This window comes from Pygocentrus nattereri, chromosome 2, assembly GCF_015220715.1.
Source record: "Pygocentrus nattereri isolate fPygNat1 chromosome 2, fPygNat1.pri, whole genome shotgun sequence".
NCBI classification, from domain to species: Eukaryota; Metazoa; Chordata; class Actinopteri; order Characiformes; family Serrasalmidae; genus Pygocentrus; species Pygocentrus nattereri.
The window spans coordinates 8597954-8613052 of NC_051212.1; positions in this window are offsets into that span (position 1 = coordinate 8597954).

A 15099-nucleotide genomic window follows, 5' to 3' on the forward strand; every position below is an offset into this window, starting at 1 on the left:
CTGCAACTGTAGAACTACAAAGTGCAGCTGTACAGTAAGTGGAGCTGATAAGATGGACAATGAGTGGAGATAGGTAGGTGTGCCTAATAAAGTGGCCAGTGAGTGTAGTTCTGTTGAACGAATAAACATCTGATGCTCAAGGATGGTGAGTGACATAATGGAACCAGGAAATTACACATGGCTGTGTTTGTATATTGGTCTTTTGCTGGGATATCGCTCTGTTATGATCACATTTACCACCAGGAAACTGTGAAAATAGGAATAGAAAATATAAAACAGAGAACCTCAATATTTATGTATATCAAAAAACAAAGCAATAGTTCTAAACTTTACTTGATATCTGAATCTTTATGATTGGCTTCGCAATTAGAATTTAACCACGATGCTTGGCCGGAAAGACACTCCGAAATCCAGGTGCTGGATTTATCTTCTCATGCTGCAGGAACTATATGACAGCCTGTAAAGAGTAAAATTTTAAAACAGGCAGATCATGTACAGTACAGCACTGATGTGCACTGAGAAAAGCATTGGCATGTGCCCGACCCCCGGGCTCCGACGATGACTGTCGAGAGAACGGCAGAAAGCCGGGCCTGAACACTCAGTGGTGACGAACCTTGGTGAGAATGCCAGGGAGAGAGCCGCAAGTATGGAGGGGGCAGAGCGCAAAGACCAAGCTTCCCTTACGGACACGAGGCACGAGAGTGGCAGCGGGAGGAGGAGGACAAGGATGCTGGTGCCAACCGTGAGAGGCACCAGTGCAAGGAGCAAGTCCGGAGGCCACGCCCCCTGTTACGCAGCGAGGCCGCTACATTCGACCCAGGCAGCTGAGCAGCTGGGGGCAGTAGCAGGGAGGCGGAGCGATGAGCTCTCATTCCCTGTCAGCTCTGATGCCTTTAAAAAGAGCTGAGAGGGAACAGAAAGAGAGAGAGAGAGAGGGATGAACAGCAGCAAAAAAGAGACTGACGAGACTGAAAAGTCTAGTCAGGTAGAGCCACTGAAAGATCAGAACTGCAGCTCAGCTAGATGTTTGTTTTAGGGCTAATGTACTGTCTCTGTCCTTGTCTCAAAGGTTATAGCTTAGCTCCACTCATTGTCCCCCGCCCAGTGTCTTCTACCGTTTAGCACTAAGCTCATGATCCTTCTCTGTAACTTTCACTTAGTGAGCTCATACCACTGAACTGATGTTCCCACCTTTCTTTGGTATGAGCTCACTCTTCTGCGAAGCCATCACAAACCCCCAGACAGGTCGTAACACTGCTGAGTTTGACTTTCTATCTCTGTTCATGTCTATTGGTCAATGCTCCATATTTAATTTGATTATGTTGCAAGCATCCTGAACATTAGTCAGGAAGAGGTGGTTGTTGCCCCACTACTTTGAAAAGTGGTGGGCCAAATATCTGCTCACCCACCATCCACCACTGAGACAGAAAATCCCGGGTTAGATTAAACTGCACTGAACTAACTTCAAGTTAGCTGGATAAGCCATGAATCCTGTTTGTGAGACAGACCCCTGATAGAGGAGCAGTGAAACAAGGGGCTTGGATACAATTTAAGGCTAGAAACACCTGAGAAAGGAGGAGAAACAAACTGTAAGCATATGCAGAGAGTACAGAGGAGACAAAGAAACAAAACAAACATAAACACACATGGCAGAGGCTAGACGGAGACAATAACAACCTTTTATTTTATGTATGTTTGAGTTGCCTGTGTGTCGGGGGATTATTGTTCATTTGCATTTATTCTCTGGAACCTAATGTAAACGTGCACCAATAAAGGAGCATAAACAAACAGAGTTGCGCTGGAGCAAGTTTCCGCTGTTATCAGACAAATTTAAACTGTAGGAGACACAGAGACTAACATAATATAATACTAATGTAATATTTTCCCAGTAACAGGTGAAAAACACTTTTAACGTGAAACATTTGCTCAAAGCATTTGAACACATCCTACTTATATTCCATGAGTATTCTTTATGTGATAATCTACTACACTAGTACACCACAAAGAAGTGTAGCTCTTGAAGTAGATGTTGCACTGCATATATTAGTTTACTGGTAATTAGAAGGCTACAAGAAGATTGCAGTTTGATCATTGTTCCAGCAGTAGGAACAGTGATACAATGATATTGATGGCAGCACAAAGTGACCTTTTATTTTCTCTGAATTTGTGGAGGTTAAGAATAATAGTTTCACCTACTTTCAGCTATAAACTGTTGGACCTCTGCATGTGGAGCTTATCACTTTCAACCACTGCTGTTTAGTAATAATCACCAGTTCACATAATAACATAATAGACAGCTTCTCAGGCAACACATGACACTAAGCAGACATCTTAATCACACAGATCCTTTTGTAGAAATGTAGAGCCTGTGGGTTTCATTTGACATTTAACTTTATCTGCCTGTCTGCTTAGCTGCAGGAGTTATTTATAAGTGTGAATCAGCTATTTAACAAAATGTTTCCTGGTCCCTATTCTTTCCTGGGGTCAGCACATTGGTATCAGAAGTAGGATGGCTCAGGCCTGTCAGAGCAGCTCTGGAGGGAAGATTGTTGAAGAAGCAGAGATGGAGCCAAGAAGAAAGCAAAGAACAGCACTTGACATCAGCAGGCCACAAAAAAAGACAGTGGCTACCAGGTCATATGTTACAAGCTGCACTTATATTTTATTGTATCGCACTATGTATTATAGTTTATTGTATTGTATTTTATTGTATTTCATTGAATGGCACAGAGTTCTGTGTTAAACTGTTCCTTTTTCTCTCGGTCTCTACAGTAACTTTTTGTTTCCAGCAGTATCTGAGCTCAGGACTGTCTTTTTCTCTAAGCTATTGGTGGCTAGCAAAGATACTTTCTCTAGATAGACAAAGCACTTCTTGTAAGTCGCTCTGGATAAGAGCGTCTGCTAAATGCTGTAAATGTAAATATGTATGTTGCTCTGTCTAGCCAGTGAGTTTGGCCAATATTTTGTCATCAGAATTGCTTAACACTCTTCCATTTTCAAATTCCATTGACAGCCCTAATACTGAGATACACAAAAACATACCTGCTGAATATAATGACCTTCTAGAAGTTTTCAGTAAGTTGGAATGCCACCAAATTGCCCCCTCACCGTCATTATGACGGTGCAATTTAGTTCAGAATTATACTTTGCCAAAATCTAGAGTGTATCCTTTAACCCAGGAAGATGAGAAAGCCACTGATAGTTACATACAGGACGTTTTAGAGCAAGGATTTATTAGACCATCCACCTCACCAGCAGCTTCTGGTTTCTTTTTCAATAAGAAAAAGTATGGAGGCTTTTGTCCATGCATAGATTGCCAAGGCCTCAATCAGGTTACCAAAAATACCTATATCAACGTCCCCTCATTCCAGTAGCCAGGGTATTCAGGTATTTCATGAAATTAGATTTACAGAGCACCTATAACTTAGTATGTATTAGAGAGGGAGATGGAAAACCACTTTCATCACCACTAGAGGGCACTACGAGTACTTGGTCGTGCCTTTTGGTCGATCCAGTGCTTTGCTAGTATTTCAGGCCCTTATTAATGACATGCTGAGAGATTTTATAGGCAAATATGTAATTGATTATATAGATGACATTCTCATTCTCTCCTCTGACCTTCTTAGTCATGTCTACTCTGTCTTAAAACATCTTCTGGACAATGATGGACATGAGTCTGTGCCCTTTTTGGGTTATGTCATCAGTTTTAATGATGTTTTAATGGATGACCACAAGATCATGGCAGTAGTAAATTGGCCCAAACCTAAGTGAATTAATGAAAGACAATGGTTTCTGGGATTTGATAACTTTTATTGCTTTATTCATGATTTCAGTTCCATAGCAGCACCATTGACAGCCCTTCTGAAGGGCAATCCTCAAAAATGGTCTTGGTCTCCACAAGTGCAGAATGCATTCTCATACCAAAGAGACCCTAAATTTGATCATAGTGTTAGACTTTGTTACTGACCTACCTAAGTCACAGGGCTTCACCACCATACTTGCTCTTATTGATAGATTTTACCGTAGGCAGAATCGGGGCAGTCGTGGGCTGGAAGTTAGGGAACTGGCCTTGTGACTGGGAAGACGCAGAAAACTTGGAAGTGCCTCTGTAGAGGATTAACAGGAGTGACTATATATGGCTGAGTTAGATGTACCTACTTAAAGTTCTCTTATTAAATAAATTGACGTCAGGGCCCTGACTGCAATTTGTTGGAACCAGCTTACGTGGGAGTCGGGCTGACTTCAGGGGGGCCGTCTTCAAGGCCTGGAGCTAATGCATTGGTTCCTCTCTTTGCTGGTAACAGATTCTGCATCATCGTGCGGGCATGCGCCTTCCCGTCAGTGATTGGCAAAGGTGTCTCGCAGCCATCTGAGGGTGGCACTTGGCAGCCTGTCACCTCTGCTCACAGATTAGTGCGTGGACCTGGGTGCCAGGTCTCAGTGGCATCCGAACTGCTTCCACTCTGCTGGCAAGGTTCCGACTGCAATCAGAGTTCTGAGGCTGATGACACTAATTTAACTAACTACCTCTCTTAGCAGACAAACATCTACCTTCCTTCTCTGAGGGTGGTTTAAACTTAAGGTCTGTAGACGAACAGACAAGTTACAAATACAGCAAAGGTTTCAGATCTGATCTTGGAGTGTTCTAGCTAATTCTGACCTGTCTCTCAGACCAAGGCCTATCTTCTTGTTGAGAACGCAGACTCTAACTCTAAAAAACTCAATTCTCAACTTGCTTAAAGTTCTGTGCCCTGGGGTTTTGCTCTGACTGCTGACCCTTCCCCTTGGGGTGGGATCAGAGTGCTGATAGGTTTTCCTAATCTAATGCTTAATTAGCTATTCATTGTTTCCAACCCTGATTGGTTGCGCATAATTTTAGGAATGCCTTCCCCAGATTCACTGCCTTCTTTGTTTCAGTTAGTTTTAAACAGAGAAAAAGGAACATTCTTATATCATTATATTGATTTAACTTTCAGAATCAAGGAATGAACAGAATACTCAGGTGTGTTTATAAGAGAGAGTTTAACCCTTGGTACCTGATACACATGTCAAAGAACACAGGTAATGCTTTTCCTATAGTATCTGAATATGACCCGATGTATGGAGAAATAATATTGAAAATGAAAAAAAGGAACAAAGGAAATAAAGAAAGGAAACCACACTCAGGATACTAAATGATAACTGGTCTAACTCATTGCAATTAAATGGTTGTCTCTGTCGGTTATTAAAGTCAGACATTACGTATTTCTAGCACTTAATAGTAGAAAGAGATAAAGGTACTATTTAGGTAATACACATAATATTAATAAACAAGTAGTATCGCTTACAGATTATATACTTGTTGACACGCCCAAATCCCTTGGATTCTTTTATAAGCACATGGTGGTGGTGTGGTGTACCTCATTCTCACCACTTGGGGGTGTTGTAGCTGCATATCTGAACTGTCAATAAAATCTAAAAATGCTAACTATGTTATAGATTCTCATAGCAAATTCGTTCTTGATATCTCCGCACTTCTTGAAATGAACCCCATTGAATGGTGGCAATTCTGCATTGGTGCAATCTATGGAACTTGATTCCTGATAATTCACAAGTTTAGTTAAAAGTTTGGGGAGATCTGCAGCTGGATTCCTGGCCAGAATTTATGGTTTGGTATGGTATGCCATATGACGCCGGGGGTTGCAGGCCTCCTACTGTGTCGATATTCCCAAGATAACATCCTTTTAAGTTGTAAACCTTGTTGGCAACCTAATCCTGTTTTGATGACCTCAGTCTGAACTCTGAAAAGCCGGTGAAGCTTTAGTTCAGGAATGTGTGGGAGTTCTCCTAAACAGACATGATTCTGGGTCACCCAGATGTTGGTGTTGCTACATCCAATATGGAAAAGCACTTGTTGACAGAGAACAGTTTACAGTAGTTAAAATATCATTGTGGACACAAAACATCTAAAGGAATGAACTGATCAAAATTACATATGTAACTTAATTTGTTTAGAACAGTTGTAAGGACCTGGTGATTTATACCAGAGAAAAAAGTCTGATGTAGGTCTGATTACTGATGTAGGTATCTTGTCAGGAAGGTTATAGGAGCTTGTTTCAGCTGGCTGAGCCACACTTGGTCTTATAAAAAATGATGTTTTAAGTAGATGAAGAAGCTGAAGCAAGTTTGTTCAATGCTAAAATAGTAGATTAATTGGTCACAGACAGCATGTTCATGGAGGGATGTTAGAATTGTTTTGCTTGATGCAACCTTTACTGATGGATCCTGCTGGATTTAACCCAACAATACCACGACTTTCTGGTAGGTGGCAGCTTACACTTCTGTCCAGATGAACTGGAATGTCTTTTGCATGTGGCACAAACTCTTGGCAAGTAATTAAGAAGATTGTCATTTAACTGAATGGAAACTTTCTAAACACAAACTGTCGCAATGACAGTGCTCCCCTAAGGAACAGGACAGAAGAGATCACAGGTAAGTATCACATACATCAATTGTTTAATTTAAAAACAGGTGCTTAAATATCTTTTATAACACTGGTGATGGGGTAAACCTACTGACCCCATCACACACCCCCCCCTTCCGGTAACGCACCTGGAACTTAAAAGATTGCAATGAAAGATACCACCTCGTTATTTGGGCGTTGCTGTCCTTCATCCTCTGCATCCATTGCAATGCTGCGCAGAACTGGTTCCATACACAGAGTCTGTTTCAGATCTTTGAATGCCGCCTCACACTCCAGCGTCCACTTAACGCGCTGAGGCATGCCCTTTTTAGTCAAGTTAGTCAGTGGCGCCGCTCGGTCCAAGAAGTTCGGAACAAACCTCCGGTACCAGCCGACCAGGCCCAGAAAGGATCTTACTCGCCTCTTTGTGGTTGGCACTGGCGTGCGCCTGACCGCCTCCACTTTATCCACTTGCGGGTGTATCAGACCCCCGCCTAGGATATAGCCCAGGTAGGACATGGAGCTTTTGGCTAGATGGCATTTGGCTGGGTTGGCAGACAAACCTACCTGTGCAATCTTCTGCAGGACCACCTTCAAGTGTCGTACATGCTCATCCCAGCTCGTACTATAGACCACCACGTCATTGATAAACGCAGCCGCAAAGCCCTCTGTCCACTTCAACACTTCGTCCATAAGTCTCTGGAATGTTGCACCCGCTCCATGCAGGCCAAAGGGCATGACCGCAAAATGGTACAGCCCAGATGGAACACGAAAAGCAGTCAACTCACGAGCTGCTGGGCAGAGCGGCACCTGCCAATACCCCTTGCACAGATCCAGAGTGCTGAGGTACTTCGCCTTCCCAAGTCGCTCAATCAATTCATCTGCTCTAGGCATGGGGTATGGGTCAAAAGCAGAGACTGAATTGAGTTTAGAAAAGTCAATGCAAAATCTTAGGCCACCGTCCTTCTTAGGCACTAAGACCACCGGACTACACCACTCGCTCTTTGATGGCTCGATCACTCCCAGCTCTAGCATATTTTGCACCTCCTTTTTCAAGTCTGGAATCAGGCGTGCCGGCACTCTGCAGTTCGTCTGTCTGATTGGATCCGATTTCAGCAGACTAATGTTATGCTGCATAATGCTGGTCTTGCCAGGCTCATCCCTGAAAAGGTTTGGAGGAAACACACTAACAAGGTCCTTCTGTTGCTGTGTGCTGAGATGTGACAGCTCGAGTGGGACATTATGTCCTATTGTACCTGGTAAGTATTGCTCTAAATTCTTCCTCTTCTTCAACTGCTCTTATCCACAGCTGTTCCGAAGTGCCCTGCTTGGGCTCTCTCCACAGTCTCAGCATGTTGATATGGAAAGTTCTGTGTTGTTTCCTCCTATCGGGAAGCAACAGTTCATATGTGGTCTTGTTAACTCTACGCAACACTTCGTATGGGCCCTGCCACTTTGCCAGCAACCCAGTGTCGGAAGTGGGGAGAAGAATGAGAGCGTTCTCCTGGCTGCAGCTCTCTGTCCTTTGCAAGCTTGTCATAGCCGCATTTTTGGCGATGCTGTGCATCCTCCATGTTGCTCCTGACCAACTCCACCAACTGAGCCATCTTGTCCCTCATCTTGAGCACGTATGACAGAACATTGCTATTTTGCTCCTTGCCTTGCCCCTCCCAGGTTTCCTTCAAAACATCCAGAGGGCCTCGCACTTCTCTGCCATACAGGAGGTGGAAGGGTGAGAATCCTGTAGATGCTTGGGGCACTTCCCTGTAGGTGAAGAGCAGGTATGGCAGCCATGTGTCCCAATCAGCACCAGTCTCTGAAACAAACTTCTTGAGCATACATTTCAGAGTTTTGTTAAAGCGCTCTACGAGCCCGTCAGTCTGAGGATGGAATGGAGTGGAATTCAAGCCTTTTATGCCTAGCAGTGAGAAGACCTCTCTAAGCTGTTTAGACGTAAAATTGGTGCCCAGATCCGTTAATACCTCCCGCGGTATCCCCACTCTAGAAATTAGCTGAATCAAAGCGTTAGCTATTTGCCGCGTTCACTTTCCTAAGTGCGAACGCCTCTGGATATCTAGTGGCATAATCACTAATCACAAGAATGTAACGGTTACCAGTCCTACTTCTAGGAAGAGGACCAACTACATCCATAGCGATACGAGAAAATGGAACGTCAATAATGGGCATGTTAATCATGGGGACCCTGTCAGACTTCTTCTGAGGAGCTGTCAATTGACACTGAGGGCATGTTCTACAAAACTCTACTACGTCCAAATGTAAACGTGGCCAGAAAAATCTGGCGGCAATTCTGTTCAGAGTTTTATCCTGTCCCAAATGACCTGCCCACGGCTCCGAATGACCCATTTTTAGCACGTTCTGTCACATACAGGTAGGTACTACAAGCTGCTCAACATCATTTTTCACTCTGTATAAAATGTTGTTTCTCACAACGAACTGCATGTCACATTTACTCAAACTGTTGCCTTGGCTGCACTTTAAAAACAAAGGTTTTAGAGACTCATCTTGTTCCTGTAGCTCTCTGATGTTACCTGGGATGTCTCCCGTGCTACCTTCAATTAGCTGCTCTACCATAACCGTGCCTCTAACTCTATCCCTCCTCCTCTCTTTACGAGACTTTTTGGATTTGGGGGTTTCATTAAAGGGCAGTTCTTGCATTATCGAAGAAGTTTCAATCTGACTCTGTTTAGCCTGTCCACGAGTGACCACAAAAGCCTCTGCTGTATTACATGTAGCAGCTAACAAATCAATTAGAATGGGCAGATCTCTACCCAGAATAACTGCATATGGCGTTTTCTCCAAAACACCTACGTTCAGCAGATAAGTTTGACCATCAATTTCAATGTTCACATCAGCAGTTGGGTAAATTTGCTCATCCCCGGGAATACATTTGACTCTCAACTGAGATTCATGTTTCAATTGAACATTTGGTACACATTTTGCTGCCACTAACGTCTGACTGGCTCCCGTGTCTATCAATGCTTTAACCATTTTGTTGTCTATTTTTACATTGATTACAGTCTCTTTATTGTCTACTGCAGGTATAAAGCTATTCTCTTTCACTGGTGAATAACACAGACGAGCTGAGCTATTATGTGACGCAGGGCATGCACTCATTTTGTGTCCAAATTGGTTACAATTAAAACATTTAAAAACTTTTTCAGAGCGATTTTTACCAAAAGCTGAATCCCTGCTTGTTTGTCTATTCGCGTTACGCCAGCTCCCCTGTGTAGCTGTATTGCTAAATTGCGGCCTAGTTCCACCCCAGACCACGCCCCCAGACCCACCTGATTCGTGGTGATGACGTGGTTTGTTTACAGTCTTCCCCAGCGTGAATGCTCCGTCCGCTAGCCTCGCAGCTACAAACGCCTCCGCCATGTCTACGGCTTCCTCAGCCGTGGATGGATTCCGCTCGATGATCCAGCGCCTCAGCTCAGGGCTTACCATGCTCAGGTACTGCTCCATGATGATCGTGGCTCCGATCTCCTTACTTTTTGCCTGCGGGGTCATCCACTTTTCATAGAAGGATTTGAGCCTAGTGAACAGCTCTCTTGGGGTCTCGCCATCTTGTACTGCGCAGTCTCTGAATCTTTGGCGGTAAGTCTCTTTATTGATCTCATACTTTCGCAGGATAGCGCCCTTGATTTTGCTGTAATCTCCCGTCCCTTCTCCTTCCATGGCTACATAGGCAGCTCGTGCTTTGCCGTCTAGCAGGGGGACAAGGTGTACTGCCCAGTTCTCAACTGGCCATTTAGCCGCTTGAGCCATACGCTCGAACATAGTCAAATACTGCTCAATGTCATCTGACTCTTTGAGCATTGGCATTCTTGGCGACGGCCACATCGCATTTGTTGCAAACTGCTGTTGGGGTGGACTTGTGGCGTTACTCCGCTGTGTACCACTGGTTGTGTGAGTTCTTCGCAGGATCTGACTCTGAGCTGGTTCGTTCGGCTCCTCGCCCGCCTCATTCTCTCGACTCACTTGCTTCTTTTCCACGTCGCGTCTGTGCACTTCTCCTTGCAGCAAGCTGAACTGGTGCTGCATTGTCCGCCATCTTTGCTCATTTTTAGCTGCTTCTTTTCGCATGAGGTCCTCTTTCCCTCTCTGCTCCTTCATGAAGTCTTGCAGCATACCGCATACTTGCTCGAGACTACATACCGAACTGCTCGGTGTCGGCTCTATGGGTTGATTACTTAACTCGTCTTCTTCCGCTCTCTGCTCACCTTGTTGTGAACTCTGTGTGGCCAGCTGTTTCTTTGGAGCCATTTTCCGTTAAGAGTTGTCTTGAGTTCTAGCTGGCTTCACCTCGCGTCGCTTCCTTGTGTCCGCCTTCAAGACTGTTCCGCTGCCACCATTTGTGGGAATGTTAAGGGGATTTCTTCCATTTTGGTAGTGTTGGCGTGAGCATGGGTTTCACCTTACAAAAATCGGATCAGACTCCAAGAGCCAGGTGCACACTTGAGCACTTTTATTTTCAAGTAGAGATGATACGAGTAGAAAAAGCAAAAACAAACGCTGAGCAAAAAGAAAATAAATAGACCAAATAACTTCAGAACTGATCGGCCTACGCCAATCCGTGCAGTTCTGGCTGGTCTCCACCGGCATCCAGCAGCCAGCTAGTGTCGGTGGCCGCAAGGCCACATAGACACAACCATTGTCCTCTACCCAAAGGAAAGGAAAAAAAAAACTAAGAAAGAAAAGTCCCCCTTATAAACCTCTAGCCCCACCCCAAACATTAGCATGATCCATTCCCGGGCTAGCAGGGGTTACAACATACAAAACACACACAACATTACACGATGGCCATCTTACACAAATAACAATAACAACAACAGCACTACACAATCATGATCTAGTGATGGATCTTAATTTCTACACCTTATAACCATTCTATCTTTCCTTTCCCCTTTAGGTTCCCGGATTACGCCTCCCCCCCTCTACACACGGCTGTGGGCTTTACCAGCCAGTATAAGGGAAGCCCCAGAAGGCGCCCGCGCTCCCCTAAGGAACAGGACAGAAGAGATCACAGGTAAGTATCACATACATCAATTGTTTAATTTAAAAACAGGTGCTTAAATATCTTTTATAACACTGGTGATGGGGTAGACCTACTGACCCCATCACACTGGATTAATCGCAACCTGAATATATAAATCTAAATTAATCACAGTTTGAGTAGCTAAACCTGGATTAATCACAGTCTGAGTATCTAAACTTGAAATAATTATAGTCTTAGTCTCTAAACCTGGATTAATCACAGTCTGAGTATCTAAAACTGGATTTTTCACAGCCTGATTATCTAAACCTGGATTAATTGCAGTCTGAGTATCTAAGCCTGGATTAATCACAGCCTGAATATCTAAACCTCGAAATCACAGTCTGAGTATCTAAACTGGGATTAATCGCAGTCTTAGTATCTAAACCTGGATTTATCACAGTCTGAATATCTAAGCCAGGATTAATCACAGTCTGAGTATTTAAACCTGGGTTAATCACAGACTGAATATCTAAACCAGGATTAATCACAGTCTGAGTATTTAAACCTGGGTTAATCACAGACTGAATATCTAAACCTAAGTTTCTTTTTTTCTTCTCTGTTTTTGTAGCTCCAGATGGATACCTTTCTTTTCTAAAACATGATAAAAACCAGTTGCTTTTCTTATCTACTAACTCAAGCATCTTAGCCAACCTAGTGGCAGAATAATAGCTGTGAGCTTCTTAGACACTTGTTAGGTAGAGTCACCACTGCTAGTCACAGCTCTCATGTACATAGTTATGCAGTGCTGAAGCTGTTAATGATTCATCCCTATTACGGCACTCAGGAACTGAGGACCAGGAATAGGTACACTGAAAACATTAGATATCCAAATAGGCCTTGAACAAGCAAATGAATTAAATCACATGTGTCAGGCTCCAGTCCTGGGTGGAAAAACACTGCAGACTTTAGCAGACTTTACCTCATCAAACACACCTGATTCAGCTCTTTAGCTGATCAGCAAGGCCTTCATGAACTGATTTCAGAGTGTTAGATAAGGGTAAACATTTATCTCTGCAGCAGTTTGGCCCAGAAGGTCCCATTTCAGGCATGTGAAACTGGAGGCCACAAAAACTCAGCTTGACAGCTAACTGTGGAGAAACGCCAACCTGCTCAACATGTATGAGTGAGTTACAGGCCATGTCAACGAGGTTTTATTTAAATCCATTTGTGTCAAAATGGCAGCAACTGAGTTATTACAGCATTTCAATGAAGTAGAAGCAGCTCATATGACTGTGTTCATGGAACCACATTCCTTTTCAGTTAAAACATTTCCGGAAAAATGATGAGCTTTTCAGTAGATTGAAAGCTAATTAAAAGTTAGACCTTAGTTGTTTGCCTAATGGCTCCCTCTTTGGGTCTATGTCTCCATCACCTGGGAAAGCATATGCCGAGGAATGTACACAATTCTAATCTTGGGACTAGACTACTCAAAGTTACAGGAATTGTTGGGTTAACATCACTTAAGCTTTAATAAAATACAATGAACAAATCAATGGAAACATTCTTATATTGATGGTTAAATGTATTATTATAGGAAATGTGCATACTCTAGTCGATGTGTTTGTTCATGTGGGAATTCTTCCTTATGCATAATGGGTTTTACCCACTGGTTTAGGTGGGAATTAGCTGCTTAAAACCAACTAATCCTCTGGGGAGAGGAGGTGGAAATATGGGCTCTAAAACTGGTTATGCTATGTATGTTTTGCTGTCTGAAGCACCTATACCTTGTCAGTGAGCTGGACCAAGAGGATACTGGATGTACTGCATTTATCTGCGTGTTTGTTTGGTCCTGTAAGCCCAAAGCAAGGGCTGACATATTTGACTTTCTGCCTTCCACCCAATGACTGCTGGGGTAGGCTCCAGAACCCCCACATCATTCATGGTTTTCTTACGCATCATCATAACTTCAAAAATAACAAAGAAATTGTTTTTCACTCAAAGTGAAAACACTGAAAGTGTTACTAAAGACAGAGCATGCTGACCTGCTAATACTGGATTTACTGAACATACTGTACTGTAATATATACATTTCTCAGTTTAGTTTCTCTGAGGGTCTTTGTACATATACAGGTTCACTGCTGCTCTTTGAATGTGTTCCATGTTGTAATTTGTGACTTTTAGATGCTGCTGTGGGTCATAATTTATATCCTGCATTTAAAGTACGAAATGAGTGAGAATTGCATTTGCATGACTGCTACTTCTTCAACCTTTAAGGCTGAAGATCAGTGCAGACTGCTGGTTGCACAGCAATGCAGACAACAGTCTTGCCTAGCTAGTAGCTAACGAAAAAGGAAAAAAGATTTAAGACAAACATTGATCATTTGGAGATGAATTCGATTATAAATTGCATTTTTTCCTGATATGTTAAATCTTAGTCAGCTTCTCTTTTGCCAGCTTCTCATTCTAATTGTCCTGTTCCACCTTAAATGGTGCAGCAGTTACTTTGTGGTGCCTCAGGCCCCATGTAAGAAGGAACGTGACAATTCGAACAAGACGCTGGCGAATGAGAGACTGACTTCAGCCTTGTAAAAAGTAGAACGTTAAGAGACATTTTACGAGAAACTATACTTACGCTGAAAAGTTTCCTGCCTGAGATGCGTGAAAAGTGGCTACAGTGGAGCTAAAGGTTAAAGCAGAGCAAACTAACTCTGCATTTTCGTTTCTATTATATTTTTATCCAATATTAGAACATCGGCCCATACTGAGCCACATTTACAGCCATGATGGTAAAATGGACATAAAAATGGCTATTCTTAACATTTGGGTTGTGGCCCCTGAGCTAAGCCTACCAGTAAGGGGTGATCAGTGCATGCCTGTTAGCTCGAACTGTCCACAGCTCAGTCAGGATTGGGTCAGATTTTGTATGGATTGCCTGAAGCCTATAGTAAAATAGTAGCGAAAAATTCTAAAAAGTTTTCGGCCTTGTCCTTTACACACAAGGATTTCTAGATTATAGAGGGTGAAGCACAAGGCGGTACGGTGGTCCAGTTTTTCCCCAAATCTGGGCTCTAAACTATAAACAGACGGCGTCTCTTCAGTGATCTGCTCTGGAAACATTACTTTAATAAAATAACACAAAGAGCGTCTGAGATTTTTGGCTTTCAGCAGTAAATTGTAAGCATATAGTGATATGTGTATTATTTTACAAATAAATAAATAACTAAATAAAATTGTGTTTATTTCATGCAGTTACTGAATAATTTGCCTTACAATTTGAGCAGGAAAATTCAGATGGACAAACCAAAATATACCCTGGAGATTTGAAAATGTGAGGCACATTATTAAGTGCAAATGACATTTTCAGGTGAGTTAATTAAGTGCCTTGAATGGCAGCACAGCTGAGGAATGCCAAAGAAATTTGCTGTTTAAACTGGATAATTTTGCATCTTCAGTCCCTGAATGATTATTAAGTGCTGTAAAAAGGGACAGGTGATGTAAGACAGTGGTCACCGTGCTCCTGGCCCAACTTTGAGAAGCACCATATTAACTTAACTGTTTGATGTAATGATTAAATGTTATATTTACAGCATTTAGCAGACATTCTTATCCAGAGCAAATTACAAAAGTGTGACAACACCATCGTGCTAATGTGGAGGGCAGC